The 17,746-nt window shown below is 41.4% G+C and overlaps 1 protein-coding gene and 1 non-coding gene across 3 annotated transcripts in view; one reads left to right on the forward strand and one right to left on the reverse strand.

Annotated features, from left to right (window-relative positions):
- Nucleotides 1–17,746, reverse strand: part of AKAP6 (A-kinase anchoring protein 6) — a 599,671-nt gene that overhangs the window by 400,294 nt on the left and 181,631 nt on the right. The gene's annotated exons all lie outside the window — the stretch shown is intronic.
- Nucleotides 16,335–16,441, forward strand: LOC147349299 (U6 spliceosomal RNA). The gene has a single exon (XR_015150791.1). It is a non-coding gene; the product is annotated as a U6 spliceosomal RNA (small nuclear RNA).

Below are 17,746 nucleotides of genomic sequence, written 5' to 3' on the forward strand. Positions count from 1 at the left end.
GGCTTGTACTATGTATGGGTAGGCAATAAAAGCATAGGGCATGGACAAGCTTAAGCTTTTTTCTTAATGAATTATTCATTCTCTTGCTTAAGGAAATAAATAGCAATAATCGAAAGTGCTGAGTAACAGCTAATGGCTTAAAAGCCTCTAAAAAGAACGTGGCAGATCCTTTAAGGACTCTAGAAACTTAGATTGAATACTACCAGATGCTCTGTCAGATATTCCCTTCAGCAAACAGGAAAAAAATATTTTATCTTTTAATGTAGGTTGTCTCCTCTAAATCCCAGGGAGTACAAGGGACAAAATGCTGAATATTATAACAGATCAACCTATACTGTCTCCCAACTGCTTGAGAGCTAAAGCCTAATAAGTTGAAAGCAAAAACCCTCCAGCCCTTAGATTTTATCACTTACCACTAACAAAGTTTAGCTGTGCTGTGGGAAGAGAGCAGCAGGTTCCCAGAGAGGTCATCATTTCCAAACCTTTCACTTCTTGCTCTCCTTAGTAAGTCGTGGATAAGACTTTATCATCAAGCACATGAGAATCTGGCAGTCATCCAAGACCCCAGGGTCATCCAGATGCTTTAAAGCCAACTAAGCGTTTTATTTTAATTTTTCCTATCTTTCCTTAGCAACAGTTAAAATTGATAGGACACTCCTAAACAGTTGTTTCTTCTCCATCAAGCTCAGAAAATCATCTTTGTATAATTTTTCAATTAAGACTTCACAATCATATCATACATCACATGACACAGCTATTTTGGGTCTTACTTAGTCATTTACAGCTAAATACAAATGAATCTCAGACATATTATGCCTGTCACAGCTTCTGTTCATTGTGCCCTTTGCCCAGATCCTGTCATCATTAACAGTTCCCTATGAGTCATTGATTTGGATACTAACGTCTTTTGAATGAATTTCTTCAACAAGAAATGTTACTTCATAGGTTTGAAAATGAACAATCCAGAATATGTCATCAATACAGCTGACAACTTTTAGAACAAGAGTATTTGGAATGACCTTTAATTAAACTAGTCTCTCTAATGTGGGAATTTTATTTCATTTTTAAATAATGTAAAACACAAACATCTGAGAGAATATGGCTTTTCTCAGCTTCCATCATAATGTGCAAAGTAACATGAAGGAAACAGATTTAGACAGATTTATAAGAAAGCAGAGGAATATTTTGGCCTGACAGTTTTATGTGTACCATAGTTTAAGGGAAAAAGGTATTTAATGGGCATCTCACTTTGACACTTTCTTGGTGCTGTGAAAAACCAGTGAGGCAACACTTGTTGACCCTCCCCCTTCCAGGAACTTCAGGCCCAGGAAAGGAAGAACTAGCAGTTTCTGTGTGGACTTACTTCTCAACTGAACTATAAAGAGAAAAGGTTGGAGAAAAACTGCTCTGAACATAAAGAATAAGTCTGTACTATTTTTCCATTTTTTACCAGCTTTACTGAGATATAACTGACATATAAAATTGTATACACTTAAGTGTATGTGAGGGCTTCCCTGCTGGCTCAGACGGTAAAGAATCTGCCTGCAATACAGGAGACCTGGGTTTGGTCCCTGGGTTGGGAAGATCCCCTGGAGAAGAGAATGGTTACCCACTCCAGTATTCTTGCCTGGAGAATTCCATGGACAGAGGAGCCTGGTGGGCTACAGTCCATGGGTCACAAAGAGGCGGACACGATTGAGTGACCAAGCATGCACACAAGCGTATGTGATGATTTGACATACAAGTATTGCAAAAGGATAACCACATAAGGTTAGTTAATACACCCATCAACTCATATAATTACAATTTTGTGTATGTGTGGTGAGATCACTTAAGATATATTAGTATTAAATATAGTCACAATACTGTCCATTAGATTCCCAGAACTTAATCATCTTACACCTGGAAGATAGTGCCTCTAACAGCCACATTCTACTTTCCATTTCTGTGAGCTTCGCTTATTTCAGATTCCACATACAAGTAAAACCATACAGTATTTCCCTTTCTCTGTCTAACTTTTATCACTTAGCTCTCAGGTCAATCCACGTTGTCACAAACAGTAGGGTTTCCTTCCTCTTATGGATTATATATATATATATATATATATATACATACATACACATACACACATTCATGTCACATTATATTTATCCATTCATCTCTTGATGAACACAGATTTTTCCCATGTCCTAGATATTGTGACCAATGCTGCAATAAACTTGAGGATAGATATCTCTTCAAGACAGTGATTTCATTTTCTCTGGATACATACTCAGAACTGGGATTGCTGGATCACATAGTAGTTCTGTTTTTTGAGGAACCTCCATACTGTTTTTCACAGCAGCTACACCAATTTACATTCCCATCAATAGTGCACAACAGTTGCCTTTTCTCCACATCCTCACCAGCATTTGCTGTCACTTGTCTCTTTGAGAATAGTTATTCTAATAAGTGTGAGGTGATAGCTCATCGTGGTCTTGATTTGTATTTCCCTGATGATTACTAACATAGAGCAACTTTTCTTATACCTGTTGGCCATTTGTGTATCTTCTTTGGAAAAATATCTACTCACGTTCTCTGCCCACTTTTAAATGGGCATTATTTAATGGGGGGTTATTAATAATGGGATTATTCAGGGGGGTTGCTATTGAGCTGTATAAGTTTCTTATATATTTGAGATGTTAACTCCTTATCTAATATATGGTGTGCAAATATTTTCTCCTATTCCATATACTACAAAAACTTTTTCCCAGTTGAGTATTCTTGACTGCCTTGTCAAATATGACTCAACTCTGCCCTCCAGCGAGTAAGCACCAGCCCCACCTCCCCCACAGGCCATGTACACGGCTTCAGGGGGCCCTAGCTCCACCCTCCAGCAGGTCCACACCAAGTCCTATCCCCTCAGGGCTGCGTGACCAGCCACAGGGGGACCCAGCCCCACTCATCAGCAGGCCAGCAGCAGCTCCATGCCCCCCTCACCAGATGACACAGCCCACTGCACAGGAAGCCTACCCCACCCTCCAGCGGCACTGAAGTCACCACATGAGGCATGACCCTGCTGCCAATAAGACCAGGGGCCAGCCTGATCTCCCAAAGCACCCACTGTAATCAGCTCCAGCACAACAGAAGGGAAACACGTCCCACATTGATGGCAACCCCAGAGTGTACAGCTCTGGTGACCAGAGGGGAGGGTTTCTGGGCCCCAAAGCACACTTCCTCCATAAGGCCACTTCTCCAAGATTGAGAAACGTAACCAAGCTACCCAACACACTGAAATAAACACAGAGAACTGGGCAAAATGAGGAGATGGACAACTATGTTCCAAACAAAGAAATGAGGCCTAACCTCAGAAAAATAACCAAATGAAGTGGAGATAAGCAATCTTTAAGATGATTATTTTTATTTATTTGTCAGGCAAATTATAGATCTTCATTTCTTTGTGGTTGGAGTTTCATTATTTTTATTTGGTCATGTTGTATATTGCCTGACACTTCATGATCCATGCAACTTTACCTTGGTTTTTGTACATTTGAAGGAGCAAGCACCTCTTTCAGTCTTTATAGTTTGATTTCAGTAAGAACAGATCTTCTCCTGTCTATTCCTCCAGTTGGTGGAATAACCTATAGAATCACAGTTATGTTGGGCTAGAGCTGGTTATGAGGTTTTTGCTGGGTATGCAGTGAGATCCATGGTCAGTGGGCTTGTTATCAGGGTTTCAGGTGGATGTGGATAATGCCTGGTGCCTCTAGTACCTTATTCAGTAAGTATATTGAGTAAGTAGTGCTCAGACAACTGTTCACTTCTGAATCCACAGTGGGGTCTTCAGACAGTGAACCTATTACAGGTGTGTGGCAGGTGTGGTCTCTAGGAAGATTGCCACCTGGTCATTGGATGGGTCCCTATGTGGGCAGGACCTATCGTGAACCTCGGCTGAGAGAGGCCAAAAGTAAGCCCCAGGACTGTTTCAGTTTCCAGAGCCAAAACTGAACTCGGCAGACCTGTCTCTGCAAGCATAGATAAGTCTTCCACCAGGTCCCTGAGCAAGCTGCTCTGATCCCTGACTGTGAGTAGAGGTACTAAAGCCAAGTATAGGACCCTTTTAGGATCTCCAAGAGTTTGGACAACAGGGCCTGCTGCCTGATCTCCATGCCGGCAAAACTGCTGGCAGACTGTAAAGGCACTAGAGTAAAGGGTCCTTTCAGGATCTCCAAGGGCACACATGGGAGTGTCTCCTGTGCTGGGACCCTAGAGCCCCAGGACTGTCAGCAGACTGGCAGACTGTGGCTGTGAGGAAGCTAAAGCTATGTATAGGGCCTTTTCAAGGTCTCCTACGATCCATATGAGAGTTTCTCCTGCCTGGTTCCTATGCCAACAGGCTTGCTCTTGGATTGCGGCTGGCATAGGACTAATACCTAGTCTAAGGCCCTTCAAGGATCTCCAGGGCACAGATGAGAGTATCTCATACCTCATCAAGTCTCTGTACTCTTAAACTAGTTTCTGAGTCTATTGTTGTTAAGTCGCTCAGTCTGTCCAACTCTTTGTGACCTCACGGACTGCAGCACACCAGGCTCCCCGTTCTTCACAGTCTCCCAGAGTTGGTTCAAACTCACGTCCATTGAGTTGATGATAGCATCCAACTATCTTATCTTCTGTCACCCTTTCTCCTCCTGCCCTCAATCTTTTCCAGCATCAGGGTCTTTTTTAATGAGCTGGCTCTTCACATCAGGTGGCCAAAGTATTGGAACTTCAGCACCAGTCCTTCCAATGAATATTCAGGACCGATTTCTTTTAGGATTGACTAGTTTGATCTCCTTGCAGTCCAAGGGATCCTCAAGAGTCTTCTCCAGCACCACAGTTTAAAAACTTCAATTCTTTGGCACTCAGCCTTCTCTCTGGTCCAACTCTCACATATGTACATAACTACTGGAAAAACCACAGCTTTAATTATATGGACCTTTGTTGGCAAAGTGATATCTCCGCTTTTTAATATGCTGCTTAGGTTTGTCATTGCTTTCCCTCCAAGGAACAAGCATCTTTTGATTTTGTGGCTGTAGTCACTCTCTGTAGTGATTTTGGACCCAAAGAAAATAAAATCTGTCACTACTTCCACTTTTTCCCCCTTCTATTTGTCATGAAGTGATAGGACCAGATATCATGATCTTCGTTTTTTAAGGTGGAATTTTAAGCCAACTTTTTTCACTCTTCTCTTTCACTGTAATCAAGAGGCTCTTTACAGAAAGAATAATTAAAGGTCTGTCACTTTCTACTATAGGAATGGTATCATCTGCATATCTGAGGTTGTTGGCATTTCTCCCGGTAATCTTGATTCCAACCTGTGATTCATCCAGCTCAACGTTTCACATGATATACTCTGCATAGAAGTGAAATAAACAGGGTGACAATATGCAGCCTTGATGTATACCTTTCCCAACTTTGAACCAGTCAGTTTCATGTAAGGTTCTAACTGCTGCTTCTTGACCTGCACACAGGTTTCTCAGGAGGCAGGTAAAGTGGTCTGGTACTCCCATCTCTTTAAGAATTTTCCACAATTTGTTGTGATCCATCCACACGGTCAAAGGCTTTAGCACGGTCAATGAAGCAGATGTTTTTTTCTGGAATTCCTTGCTTTCTCTATGATTCATCAGATGTTTGCAATTTGATCTCCGGTTCCTCTGCCTTTTCTAAACCGATCTTACACGTCTGGAAATTTTTGGTTCACATACCACTGCAGTCTAGCTTGAAGGATTTTGAGCATTACCTTGCTAGCACGTGAAATGAGTGCAACTGTACAGTAGCTTGAACATTCTATGGCCCCAGGGCCATAGAATTGTCCTTTGGCAGGGGTACCATACCCTAAACTGAAGAATTTCAAGCTTATATTTATATTTAATATACTTATATTAAATAATACACTTATTTAATATTTAGATCTCATCTATTCCACTCAGATCTCAAAATGCTATCAGCATGACCTTAACTTCAGTCAGGAGATTGGAATCTGATCAGATCTGAAGGAAAGACTGAAAGATATTATTGAGGGAGGTTAGTTCATCAGTAAACATCACTCTATAGCAGGATTCTTCTACCTTGCTATTATTTACATTTTGGGCCAGATAATCCTTTACTATGGCTTCCCAGGTGGTACAGTGGTAAAGAATCTGCCTGCCAATGCAGGAGACACAGGAGACATGGGTTCAATCCCTGGGTTGGGAAGATTCCCAGGAGAAGCAAATGGCAACTCAATCTGGTATTCTTGCCTGGAAAACCCATAATCACAGAAGCCTGGCGGGCTGCAAATTCCTTGGGGGTTGCAAACAGTAGGACATGACTTAGCAACTGAGCACAGCACAATATTGTATAATAAAGAGCTGACTTGTGCATTGTAGCATGTTCACCACCCGATGCCAGTAGCACTTCCACCTGTCCAGTGACGACAATCAAAATGTCTTTCAGTTCAGTTCAGTCACACAGTCATGTCCGACTCTTTGTGACCCCATGAATCGCAGCACACCAGGCCTCCCTGTCCATCACCAACTCCCAGAGTTCACTCAGACTCACGTCCATCGAGTCAGTGATGCCATCCAGCCATCTCATCCTCTGTCGTCCCCTTCTCCTCCTGCCCCCAATCCCTCCCAGCATCAGAGTCTTTTCCAATGAGTCAACTCTTCACATGAGGTGGCCAAAGTACTGGAGCTTCAGCTTTAGCATCATTCCTTCCAAAGAAATCCCAGGGCTGATCTCCTTCAGAATGGACTGGTTGGACCTCCTTGCATTCCAAGGGACTCTCAAGAGTCCTCTCCAACACCACAGTTCAAAAGCATCAGTTCTTCGGTGCTCAGCCTTCTTCACAATCCAACTCTCACATCCATACATGACCACTGGTAGAACCATAGCCTTGACTAGACGGACCTTTGTTGGCAAAGTAAGGTCTCTGCTTTTGAATATGCTATCTAGGTTGGTCATAACTTTCCTTCCAAGGAGTAAGCGTCTTTTAATTTCTGGCTGCAGTCATCATCTGCAGTTATTTTGGAACCTAAAAAAATAAAGTCTGACACTGTTTCCACTGTTTCCCCATCTATTTCCCATGAAGTGATGGAACCGGATGCCATGATCTTCGTTTTCTGAATGTTGAGCTTTAAGCCAACTTTTTCACTCTCCTCTTTCACTTTCATCAAGAGGCTTTTTAGTTCCTCTTCACTTTCTGCCATAAGGGTGGTGTCATCTGCATATCTGAGGTTACTGATATTTCTCCCAGCAATCTTGATTCCATCTTGTGCTTCTTCCAGCCCAGTGTTTCTCATGATGTATTCTGCATATAAGTTATATAAACAGGGTGACTATATACAGCCTTGACGAACTCCTTTTCCTATTTGGAACCAGTCTGTTGTTCCATGTCCAGTTCTAACTGTTGCCTCCTTACCTGCATATAGCTTTCTCAAGAGGCAGGTCAGGTGGTCTGGTATTCCCATCTCTTTCAGAATTTTCCACGGTTTATTGTGATCCACACAGTCAAAGGCTTTGGCATAGTCAATAAAGCAGAAATAGATGTTTTTCTGGAACTCTCTTGCTTTTTCCATGATCCAGCAGATGTTGGCAATTTGATCTCTGGTTCCTCTGCCTTTTCTAAAACCAGGTTGAACATCTGGAAGTTCACGGTTCACATATTGCTGAAGCCTGGCTTGGAGAATTTTGAGCATTACTTAACTAGCGTGTGAGATGAGTGTAATTGTGTGGTAGTTTGAGCATTTTTTGTCATAGCCTTTGTCTTTAGATAGTGCCAAATGTTTCCTAGGGTTAAAATCACTCCTGGTAGAGAACCGCTGCCTTATATTGAGACTCACAGTTGACATTCCCCTCCCACATACCCAGAGCTTCACATCAGCTTCTAAAATATTTTAAAATTATGTATGTGTGAATATATATAAATCTATAATCTATGTTTGAGTTAATTAACCATCGAGGAAGCATAGTGTAGTTTGGCTCTTCTCAACTAAAATTATTTTGTTCTTCACAAGATCCAAACTTAAAAAAAAATTTCTGAAAAACACCATCTAAAATTAAAAGTATCCATCCTTCCAAAATTTAAAAATTGAAAACAAAAACTATTTAACATTATCTACGCATGGGAAATGAAGTGAGGTTTACCTTACTTTACACAATTCTAAACAGATGTTCTTTCTCACTCAAGAAACAATTTATTATCTTAATCATCATCATGATCATCTAAAAATCTCATCATATATAATCAAGAGAGGTAAGAAAGTCAAGCAAATTTTCCTGAGGATACCTCTGAGGTTCTGGCCTTTAAGAGATGTGCATCGAATGTCAGTTTGAAATGTGGAATTTTATTACCTTTCACCTTGTTAAGTATTTTTAATGTCAGTTTCAAATTAAAAGAGTGCCTCTTTGCATGTAAGAAAAATACTTTTAGAATGTATGTATATATGTGTGTGTCTGTATCTGTATACACTCTAAAAGTATTTTTCTTACCATCTGGTGGCTCAGACAGTAAAGAATCTACCTGCAATACAGAGACCTGGGTTCGATCCCTGGGTTGGGAAGATCCCCTTGAGAAGGGCATGGCAACCAGTTCCAGTATTCTTGCCTGGAGAATCCCCATGGACAGAGAAGCCTGTGGCTGCAGTCCATGGGGTCATAAAGAGTCAGACACAACTGAGCAACTAAGCATATATATATATATATATAACCGAACCACTTCACTGTACAGCAGAAATAATGAACACAACCGTGTAAATCAACTACATTCCAATAAAATAAATTTTCTTTAAAAAAAAGAAAGAAAAGCTCAATTATGAGAACTATAAAATTTCAAAGTAGAAAGGAACCTCAGGAGCCATCTATTATCCTCTTATCCCAGGAAGGGATCAACACATCAAGATTCCTGGTACATGATTAAGGATAAAGAAAGATGGATTTTAAGAAGGTTCACTTGTGAATCAACTAGAAAACTATCCAAATCTGCTGTTATAACTTTTACCCATTGGTATAACCTTTAAAGAAAACAGAATTTTTCTTTCTAATTCATCAGTTTCCATTCAAAACTTCTGGGCTCTTTTCTCATCTGTGTAGTTTTAAGACCCTATATAATCCTAAGCCTCACTGGTGTCAGGAAATGAAGTAGAACTAGCTTCCTAAGACAGCTGACCATGTATCCCTCCACCAAAACCCCTCCCACCTACCCCTCAGATCAGATCAGTCGCTCAGTCATATCCGACTCTTTGCGACCCCATGAATCGCAGCACACCAGGCCTCCCTGTCCATCACCAGCTCCCGGAGTTCACTCAGACTCATGTCCATCGAGTCAGTGATGCCATCCAGCCATCTCATCCTCTGTTGTCCCCTTCTCCTCCTGCCCCCAATCCCTCCCAGCATCAGAGTCTTTTCCAATGAGTCAACTTTTCGCATGAGGTGGCCAAAGTACTGGAGTTTCAGCTTTAGCATCATTCCTTCCAAAGAAATCCCAGGGCTGATCTCCTTCAGAATGGACTGGATGGATCTCCTTGCAGTCCAAGGGACTCTCAAGAGTCCTCTCTAACACCACGGTTCAAAAGCATCAATTCTTCGGTGCTCAGCCTTCTTCACAGTTCAACTCTCACATCCAACATGACCACAGGATAAACCATAGCCTTGACTAGAAGGACCTTTGTTGGCAAAGTAATGTCTCTGCTTTTGAATATGCTATCTAAGTTGGTCATAACTTTCCTTCCAAGGAGTAAGCGTCTTTTAATTTCATGGTTGCAGTCACCATCTACAGTGATTTTGGAGCCCAGAAAAATAAAGTCTAACACTGTTTCCACTGTTTCCCCATCCATTTCCCATGAAGTGATGGGACCGGATGCCATGATCTTCATTTTCTGAATGTTGAGCTTTTTTTTTTTTTTTTGAATGTTGAGCTTTAAACCAACTTTTTCACTCTCCACTTTCACTTTCATCAAGAGCCTTTTTAGTTCCTCTTCACTTTCTGCCATAAGGGTGGTGTCATCTGCATATCTGAGGTTATTGATATTTCTCCCAGCAATCTTGATTCTAGCTTGTGTTTCTTCCAGTCCAGCGTTTCTCATGATGTACTCTGCATATAAGTTAAATAAGCAGAGTGACAATATACAGCCTTGACGTACTCCTTTTCCTATTTGGAACCAGTCTGTTGTTCCACATCCAGTTCTAACTATTGCTTCCTGATCTGCATACAAATTCCTCAAGAGGCAGATCAGGTGGTCTGGTATTCCCATCTCTTTCAGAATTTTCCATAGTTTATTGTGATCCACACAGTCAAAGGCTTTGGCATAGTCAATAAAGCAGAAATAGATGTTTTTCTGGAACTCTCTTGATTTTTCGATGATCCATCAGATGTTGGCAATTTGATCTCTGGTTCCTCTGCCTTTTCTAAAACCAGCTTGAACATCTGGAAATTTACGGTTCACGTATTGCTGAAGCCTGGCTTGGAGAATTTTGAGCATTACTTTACTAGCGTGTGAGATGAGTGCAATTGTGCGGTAGTTTGAGCATTCTTTGGCATTGCCTTTCTTTGGGATTGGAATGAAAACTGACCTTTTCCAGTCCTGTGGCCACTGCTGAGTTTTCCAAATTTGCTGGCATATTGAGTGCAGCACTTTCACAGCATCATCTTTCAGGATTTGAAATAGCTCAACTGGAATGCTATCACCTACACTAGCTTTGTTTGTAGTGATGCTTTCTAAGGCCCACTTGACTTCACATTCCAGGATGTCTGGCTCTAGGTGAATGATCACACCATCATGATGATCTGGGTCATGAAGATCTTTTTTTGTACAGTTCTGTGTATTCTTGCCATCTCTTCTTAATATCTTCTGCTTCTGTTAGGTCCATACCATTTCTGTCCTTTATCGAGCCCATCTTTGCATGAAATGTTCCTTTGGTATCTCTGATTTTCTTGAAGAGATTTCTAGTCTTTCCCATTCTGTTGTTTTCCTCTATTTCTTTGCATTGATCACTGAAGAAGGCTTTCTTATCTCTTCTTGCTATTCTTTGGAACTCTGCATTCAGATATTTATATCTTTCCTTTTCTCCTTTGCTTTTCGCTTCTCTTTTTTCACAGCTATTTGTAAGGCCTCCCCAGACAGCCATTTTGCTTTTTTGCATTTCTTTTCCATGGGGATGGTCTTGATCCCTGTCTCCTGTACAATGTCACGAACCTCAGTCCATAGTTCATCAGGCACTCTATCTATCAGATCTAGGCCCTTAAATCTATTTCTCACTTCCACTGTATAATCATAAGGGATTTGATTTATGTCATACCTGAATGGTCTAGTGGTTTTCCCTACTTTCTTCAATATAAGTCTGAATTTGGCAATAAGGAGTTCATGGTCTGAGCTACAGTCAGCTTCTGGTCTTGTTTTTGCTGACTGTATAGAGCTTCTCCATCTTTGGCTGCAAAGAATATAATCAATCTGATTTTGGTGTTGACCATCTGGTGATGTCCATGTGTAGAGTCTTCTCTTGTGTTGTTGGAAGAGGGTGTTTGTTATGACCAGTGCATTTTCTTGGCAAAACTCTATTAGTCTTTGCCCTACTTCATTCCGTATTCCAAGGCCAAATTTGCCTGTTACTCCAGGTGTTTCTTGACTTCCTACTTTTGCATTCCAGTCCCCTATAATGAAAAGGACGTCTTTTTTCGGTGTTAGTTCTAAAAGGTCTTGTAGGTCTTCATAGAACCGTTCAACTTCAGCTTCTTCAGCATTACTGGTTGGTGCATAGACTCAGATTACTGTGATATTGAATGGTTTGCCTTGGAAACCAACAGAGATCATTCTGTCGTTTTTGAGATTGCATCCAAGTACTGCATTTCAGACTCTTTTGTTGACCATGATGGCTACTCCATTTCTTCTGAGGGATTCCTGCCCGCAGTAGTAGATATAATGGTCATCTGAGTTAATTCACCCATTTCAGTTCCATTTCAGTTCGCTGATTCCATACCCCTAACTCCTTTCAAACACACCCAATGTCACCTAGTTAGCATTTTCAAAAGGGATGGACTCCTTGTCTTAGATCCATTTATCAACTAATCATGCAGCCTTCACCAGCATCATCCTCTCTCCACGGACTTAACTGAGCCTCTACCCTTCACCAATATCCATTCATCAAGGAGTGATGCTTATTTCTACTCAGAGACTATTGGAGAGGCATAAAGGTCATCTTCCTCACCTCATACACCCATTTGGAGATACTTTACACTATAGCAGAGAATAATTAATATCTTTGATTAAGAAAAGAGGCTAAAATCAAGTCACACTCAATTTACCTGTATTCTTAGGAAAAACTATATAGCAGACGCCCAAGTTCTCATTCTTATCTTTAGAGAGTTTTCTCATCCACTTAAGTGAAAATCAAATGAGCTCCCAACAGTTAAAACCATCACCAAAACCATCCTGTCTTACTCTGAACACTGAAAAGTTTTTAGTATTTTATTAGCAAAAATAATTTTGTTAATCTGAGACCACTTCTTTTTTGTAATAATTTTTATGTCTCCAGCCCTATTCAAGTCAATCATTTCAGAGCTAAATTTGGAATGATACTACTTTTATAAGATAATGTAACAGCTGAAGACTCATTAAAATTTTCATTGTACCCTGCAGTAGAATTCTGTTCTTTTTCCCTCCTTCCCTGTACATTTCCACTTGATTAATCCCGGCTCCCAGCCAGCCAGTCTTGGAGAAGATCCTGCTTCCCTACCCAATCCCCACTGCTAGCTCTGGTGTGCCAAATACTAATTCTTACTCATGCAGTGGCAGCTCCTCTTTTTTGAGAAGCTTTTCCTCGCCCTCCTCCTCTCCTGTATTACAGTTTGGGGGAGTTACGAGGCCAGTGATTTACACAGGTACTAGAGGTACCTGACACCACCCAGAGTAAGCCTACTCTTTTGGCACTTCTCTGCACATTATCTGACAGGAGGTATCCTCTGCAGTCCTGCAAGGAATTCTTTTCAGGACCTTGAGGATTTTCTGCCTCAGCTCCTAATAGGCATTAAACCAAATATTTTGCCCAGATTCATCCTACCCCCACTATGGAAGCCTCACTTGCTCCAGGGGTATCTCATAACCCAGGATCCTAGGAGAGTTTATTTGTTTGGTTTTTGTGTTTCTGTGGAGTTGCCATTGCTCTGAGGTTAGCTGGTACCATTTATTAAGTCTCTAAATCTCAAACTATGGGCTTCCTGAAAACTACCTGGAAGCAAAATGCGAATGAGAGATCATAAAAAAGAACGAAGGAAGAAGTAGAGACACTCTGAGACAATCTCAAACCACCTCACTGACATGCAGTGGTAACTTAGGTTTGTGGCTCTACACTGGTGCCCGCACCTCTGTGAGGGTCAGCCTCCCAGGTGCCTGTCCAGGCCTGGCCAGGGGGGCTCAGCCTCTGCTCCCACGCTCTGTGCTCTGTGGTGGCTAAGGCTCTCCTCGGTGCCTGAGTGGCCATCTCCTCACACAGAGCTGAGCTGGCAAACTGATGCTGCCCAGGCCCGGAAACAGTGGGGGCTGCATGGTTTGTCTAATTCTCTGAACATAAACTTGGCAGGAGTCCTTTGAGTTACTAAGCAACTGAACATCTGACATGAAGTGTTTAACAACCTTTCCATAGATTACTAAAAGTTCCCAGAGTAGATTCATGTCTGGTCCCATGAAGAAAGAAGAAGGAAACAGAGGTAGCCAAGAAGAGAGTGGGGAGAAAAAGCCAAGAAAGAAGGCGAAAGGAAACAGCAACTTACAGAGCCAGGAAGAAGAGGAAGGCAGGAAAACGGGAGGCACTTGAGATGGAGACTCTCAGGGAAGGAGATTATGCCCCAGGCCAGCATTTCCCAAAAGCTCCAGGGAGCAGTCTTTCAGCAAAAAGAGTTTCTACGGTTTTCATTTGTTACACAGAACCATGGGTCTTTCCTCCATTTTTGTTGTCTTCACTCCACTCAGCCACTCACCTCAAATACACAGCTCTCACAAAATCTGTAACAGGAGGCTAACATGCATGACAATCTCATGTAGACACACAAGGAGCAGAATACCAATGCAAGACAGGTAGCAAGAACGGAAGAGTTCACTCCTTCTGGCTTAGAAAACTCTCGATTCTTAACTTAATGTTCTGAGCAAGATGCCTTTCTGCTGCCTCTCTGGACCGACTTCCTGCCCTGCTCCCTGGTGCAGGCAATGTGTGCTTAGTCGTTCAGTCGTGTCCAACTCTTTGAGACCCCATGGACTGTAGCCTGCCAGGCTCTTCAGTCCATGGGGATTCTCTAGGCTAGAATACTGGAGTGGGTTTTCATGCCCTCTTCCAGGGGATCTTCCCAACCCAGAGATCCAACCCAGGTCTCCCACACTGTAGGCAGATTCTTTACTGTCTGAGCCACCAGGGAAGTCTGGTGCAGGCAATAAGGAGATGAATTGTTTGTGGAAAATTGGAAAATTTGACAATAAGAATAAATCAACCAAAAGCCAATCAGCATTTTATTAACACATGGCTAAAAATCTAAAACCAAGAATTGCGACAGTTTTAATAATAGGTTTGTGGGCCTCAAATTCTCTCTCCCACTACCTTTCTTTAATAAACATTTTATTCTACATAGAAGTTAATCCAATCAGCTTCCAGCCCTGACACACAGAGATCCGGCGAGAGGTACTTCTTTCCAGAGTAAATTTTAGGGGTCCAGAGTCAGTGGTATGTGCTATTACAAGAGCAATTCTTGCCTCCAGCCCCCCAGAGTACTACATATCTCATTTAAACAGCAAATTAGAAAACGCAATTGTCAAGAGGAAAAATTAAAACTTGAGTGACATAAGTTCTGCCATTCTGTTTGATCACATGGAATTTTTAACTCATGCTTAAAATTTAAAGCAGTAAAACAGTGCAATTATACTGTTTTGTTTGATAAATGCAAAGTTAATACATGAAATATTTTACTGAATTTAAACTTTAAAATTATTACTTTTATGAATAATTGTTAACTACATTTATTATAAAACTTAAGGGTGAATCAATAATTATGATTGATTATTCACATGGTTATTGTTGAAAATAATTTTGTCCTATATAAGCAAGGGTAAGGGTATTAAAAATTATCTGTTCTGGGTGTCAAAAATGCCTGGTATACCATTACCTCTTTGGAGCACATAAGTGTCTCCTCTGCTCTCTGGCTTCTCACTGGGTTCTTACTGGACCACTGGTGGGGATCAGGAAAGAAAAAGAGCGAGATCGGGGCATTTATCTCTTCCTTTCCTTGCAGACTTGCCCAACTCTGGCAACATCCTTTGACATTTCTCCCCAGCTTTATTGAAATATGATTGACAAATAAACAGTGTATAAATTTAAGGTGCACAGGTGGTCCAGTGGTTGAGAATCCGCCTTGCAGTACAGGGGACACTGGTTTGATCTCTGGTCCGGGAGGATCCCACATGCCGAGGAACAGCTGGGATTACTGTGCCACAATTACTGTGCTCTAGAGCCTGACAGTGGCAACCCATTCCAGTACTCTTGCCTGGAAAATCCCATGGACGTAGGAGCCTGGTAGGCTGCAGTCCATGGGGTCGCTAAGAGTTGGACACGACTGAGCAACTTCACTTTCACTTTTCACTTTCATGCATTGGAGAAGGAAATGGCAACCCACTCCAGTGTTCTTGCCTGGAGAATCCCAGGGACGGGGGAGCCTGGTGGGCTGCCGTCTATGGGGTCGCACAGAGTCGGACACGACCGAAGTGACTTAGCAGCAACAGCAGCAGAGCCTGACAGCCACAACTACTGAGCCCATGTGCTGCAACCACTGAGGCCTGTGCATGTAGAACCTGTGCTCCCCGACAAGAGAAGCATCGCAACAAGAAGCCCACGCGCCACCTGAAGAGTAGCCCCGCTCACTGCAACTAAAGAAAGCTCGTGTGCAGCAAAAATGACCCATCACAGCCAAAAAACGTATGAATATTTTTTCCAAAAAAAACTTAAGGTTCACAACATGATCTTTGGAAATATGTATATGTTGTGAAATGATTCCCCCAATCAAGTGAATTTACCTATGCATCACCTCATGTATTTACTCTGTGTGCGTGTATGGTGAAAACACTTAAGGTCTATTCTCTTGGCAACTCTCAAATACATGATACAGTATTATTAACTACAGTCACCATGCTGAACATCAGATCTTGAAAACTTTTTCATCTTGCATAAGTGAAATTTAGTACTATTTGACCAGTATCTCCCCGTTTACCCTACCCTCCTGCCCCTGACAACCACAGTTCTACCCTGTTTTTCTGAGTAAGTTTATTTTAGATACCATATACAAGTAAGATTAAATGTTTGTCGTGCTCACTTTGGCAGCACATATACTAAAATTGGAATGATACAGAGAAGATTAGCATGGCCGCTGCCTAAGGATGATATGCAAATTCGTGAAGCATTCTATATTTAAAAAAAAAAAAAAAGTTTGTCTTTCAGTGTCTGGTTTATCCCACTTAGCATAATGTCCTTTAGAATCATCCAGTTTGTCACAAATGATAGGATTTCCTTCTTTTTCATGGCTGAATAGTAATCCATTGTATAATATTCCAATATACCACAGTTCTTTATCCATCTACCCATAGATGGCCATTTAGGCTGTTTCCATATCTTCCTTACTGTGAATAATGATGCAGTGACATAGGGATATGACTACATTGATGTCATTTCCTTCAGATATATATCAGAAGTGGAGTTGCTGAATTATATGGTAGTTATTTCTTTAGGTGTGTGTGTGTGTGTTTTTTTTAAGGACTCTCCATACTGCTTTCCATAATGGCTATACCAGTTTATATTCCCGCCATCCTTTGACTTTGACCAAAGTCATTCTTCCCCCATCCGACCCATTCTCTCCCTCCCTCTGTTTCCCCTCAGTTGTGATTATTACCTGCTCATTCAGACCCAGGGATGGACAGGCACTGCCCTCATTCCTTAGTAGCCTGAGGATACCACACTATCCCCTGTCATTTCTGGATATCCTGTCTATACCTTTATACATTTAGTTTTATTTAAACTCTCTGAAAATTACCCACTTTGTAGGAGTCAACTATTTTCCATAAAGACCCTAATTAATGTATATTCTTACTTCTTATAAATCCAATTTCCATCACAACTCTTCATTATCCTAGATCTCAAACGGAAATGTTTCTCCTCCTTAAATATGTATATTCTAATTCCATAGCGTCTTAGGATCCTGGGAATGGAGTAGTTGATATCAGTTGTTTATTTACACTTTCAATATTCAGGGGAAAGTGGATGTGCACTTAGCTGATGAACTGCTACAGCAAAGCCTCTATACATCACTTCCCTTCTCCAAAGTTTGCTAGTCACCTTGTAAAAGTAACACTGGACAAATTGCTTCATTTAGCACAACATCTCTCTCCACAAAAATCACTATCACTTTCCTGCATCTCCCCAAATTAAGATCTAAGAGTTCACCAGACATACCATGTCTAAAAATTAAACTTATACATTCTGAGATTAATCAAAGCCTATTAACAGGGCTAATCTTAATCGTCCCAAAGAAAGGCAATGCCAAAGAATGTTCAAACTACTACACAATTGTACTCATCTCACATGCTAGCAAAGTAATGCTCAAAATTCTCCAAGCCAGGCTCAACAGTATGTGAACTATGAACTTCCAGATGTTCAAGCTGGATTTAGAAAAGGCAGAGGAACCAGAGGTCAAAATGCCAACATCCACTGGATCATAAAAAAA

This window comes from Bos grunniens, chromosome 21 (genome assembly GCF_055505025.1).
Source record: "Bos grunniens cultivar Pamir isolate PY7600 chromosome 21, Bosgru_T2T1.0, whole genome shotgun sequence".
Lineage (NCBI taxonomy): Eukaryota > Metazoa > Chordata > Mammalia > Artiodactyla > Bovidae > Bos > Bos grunniens.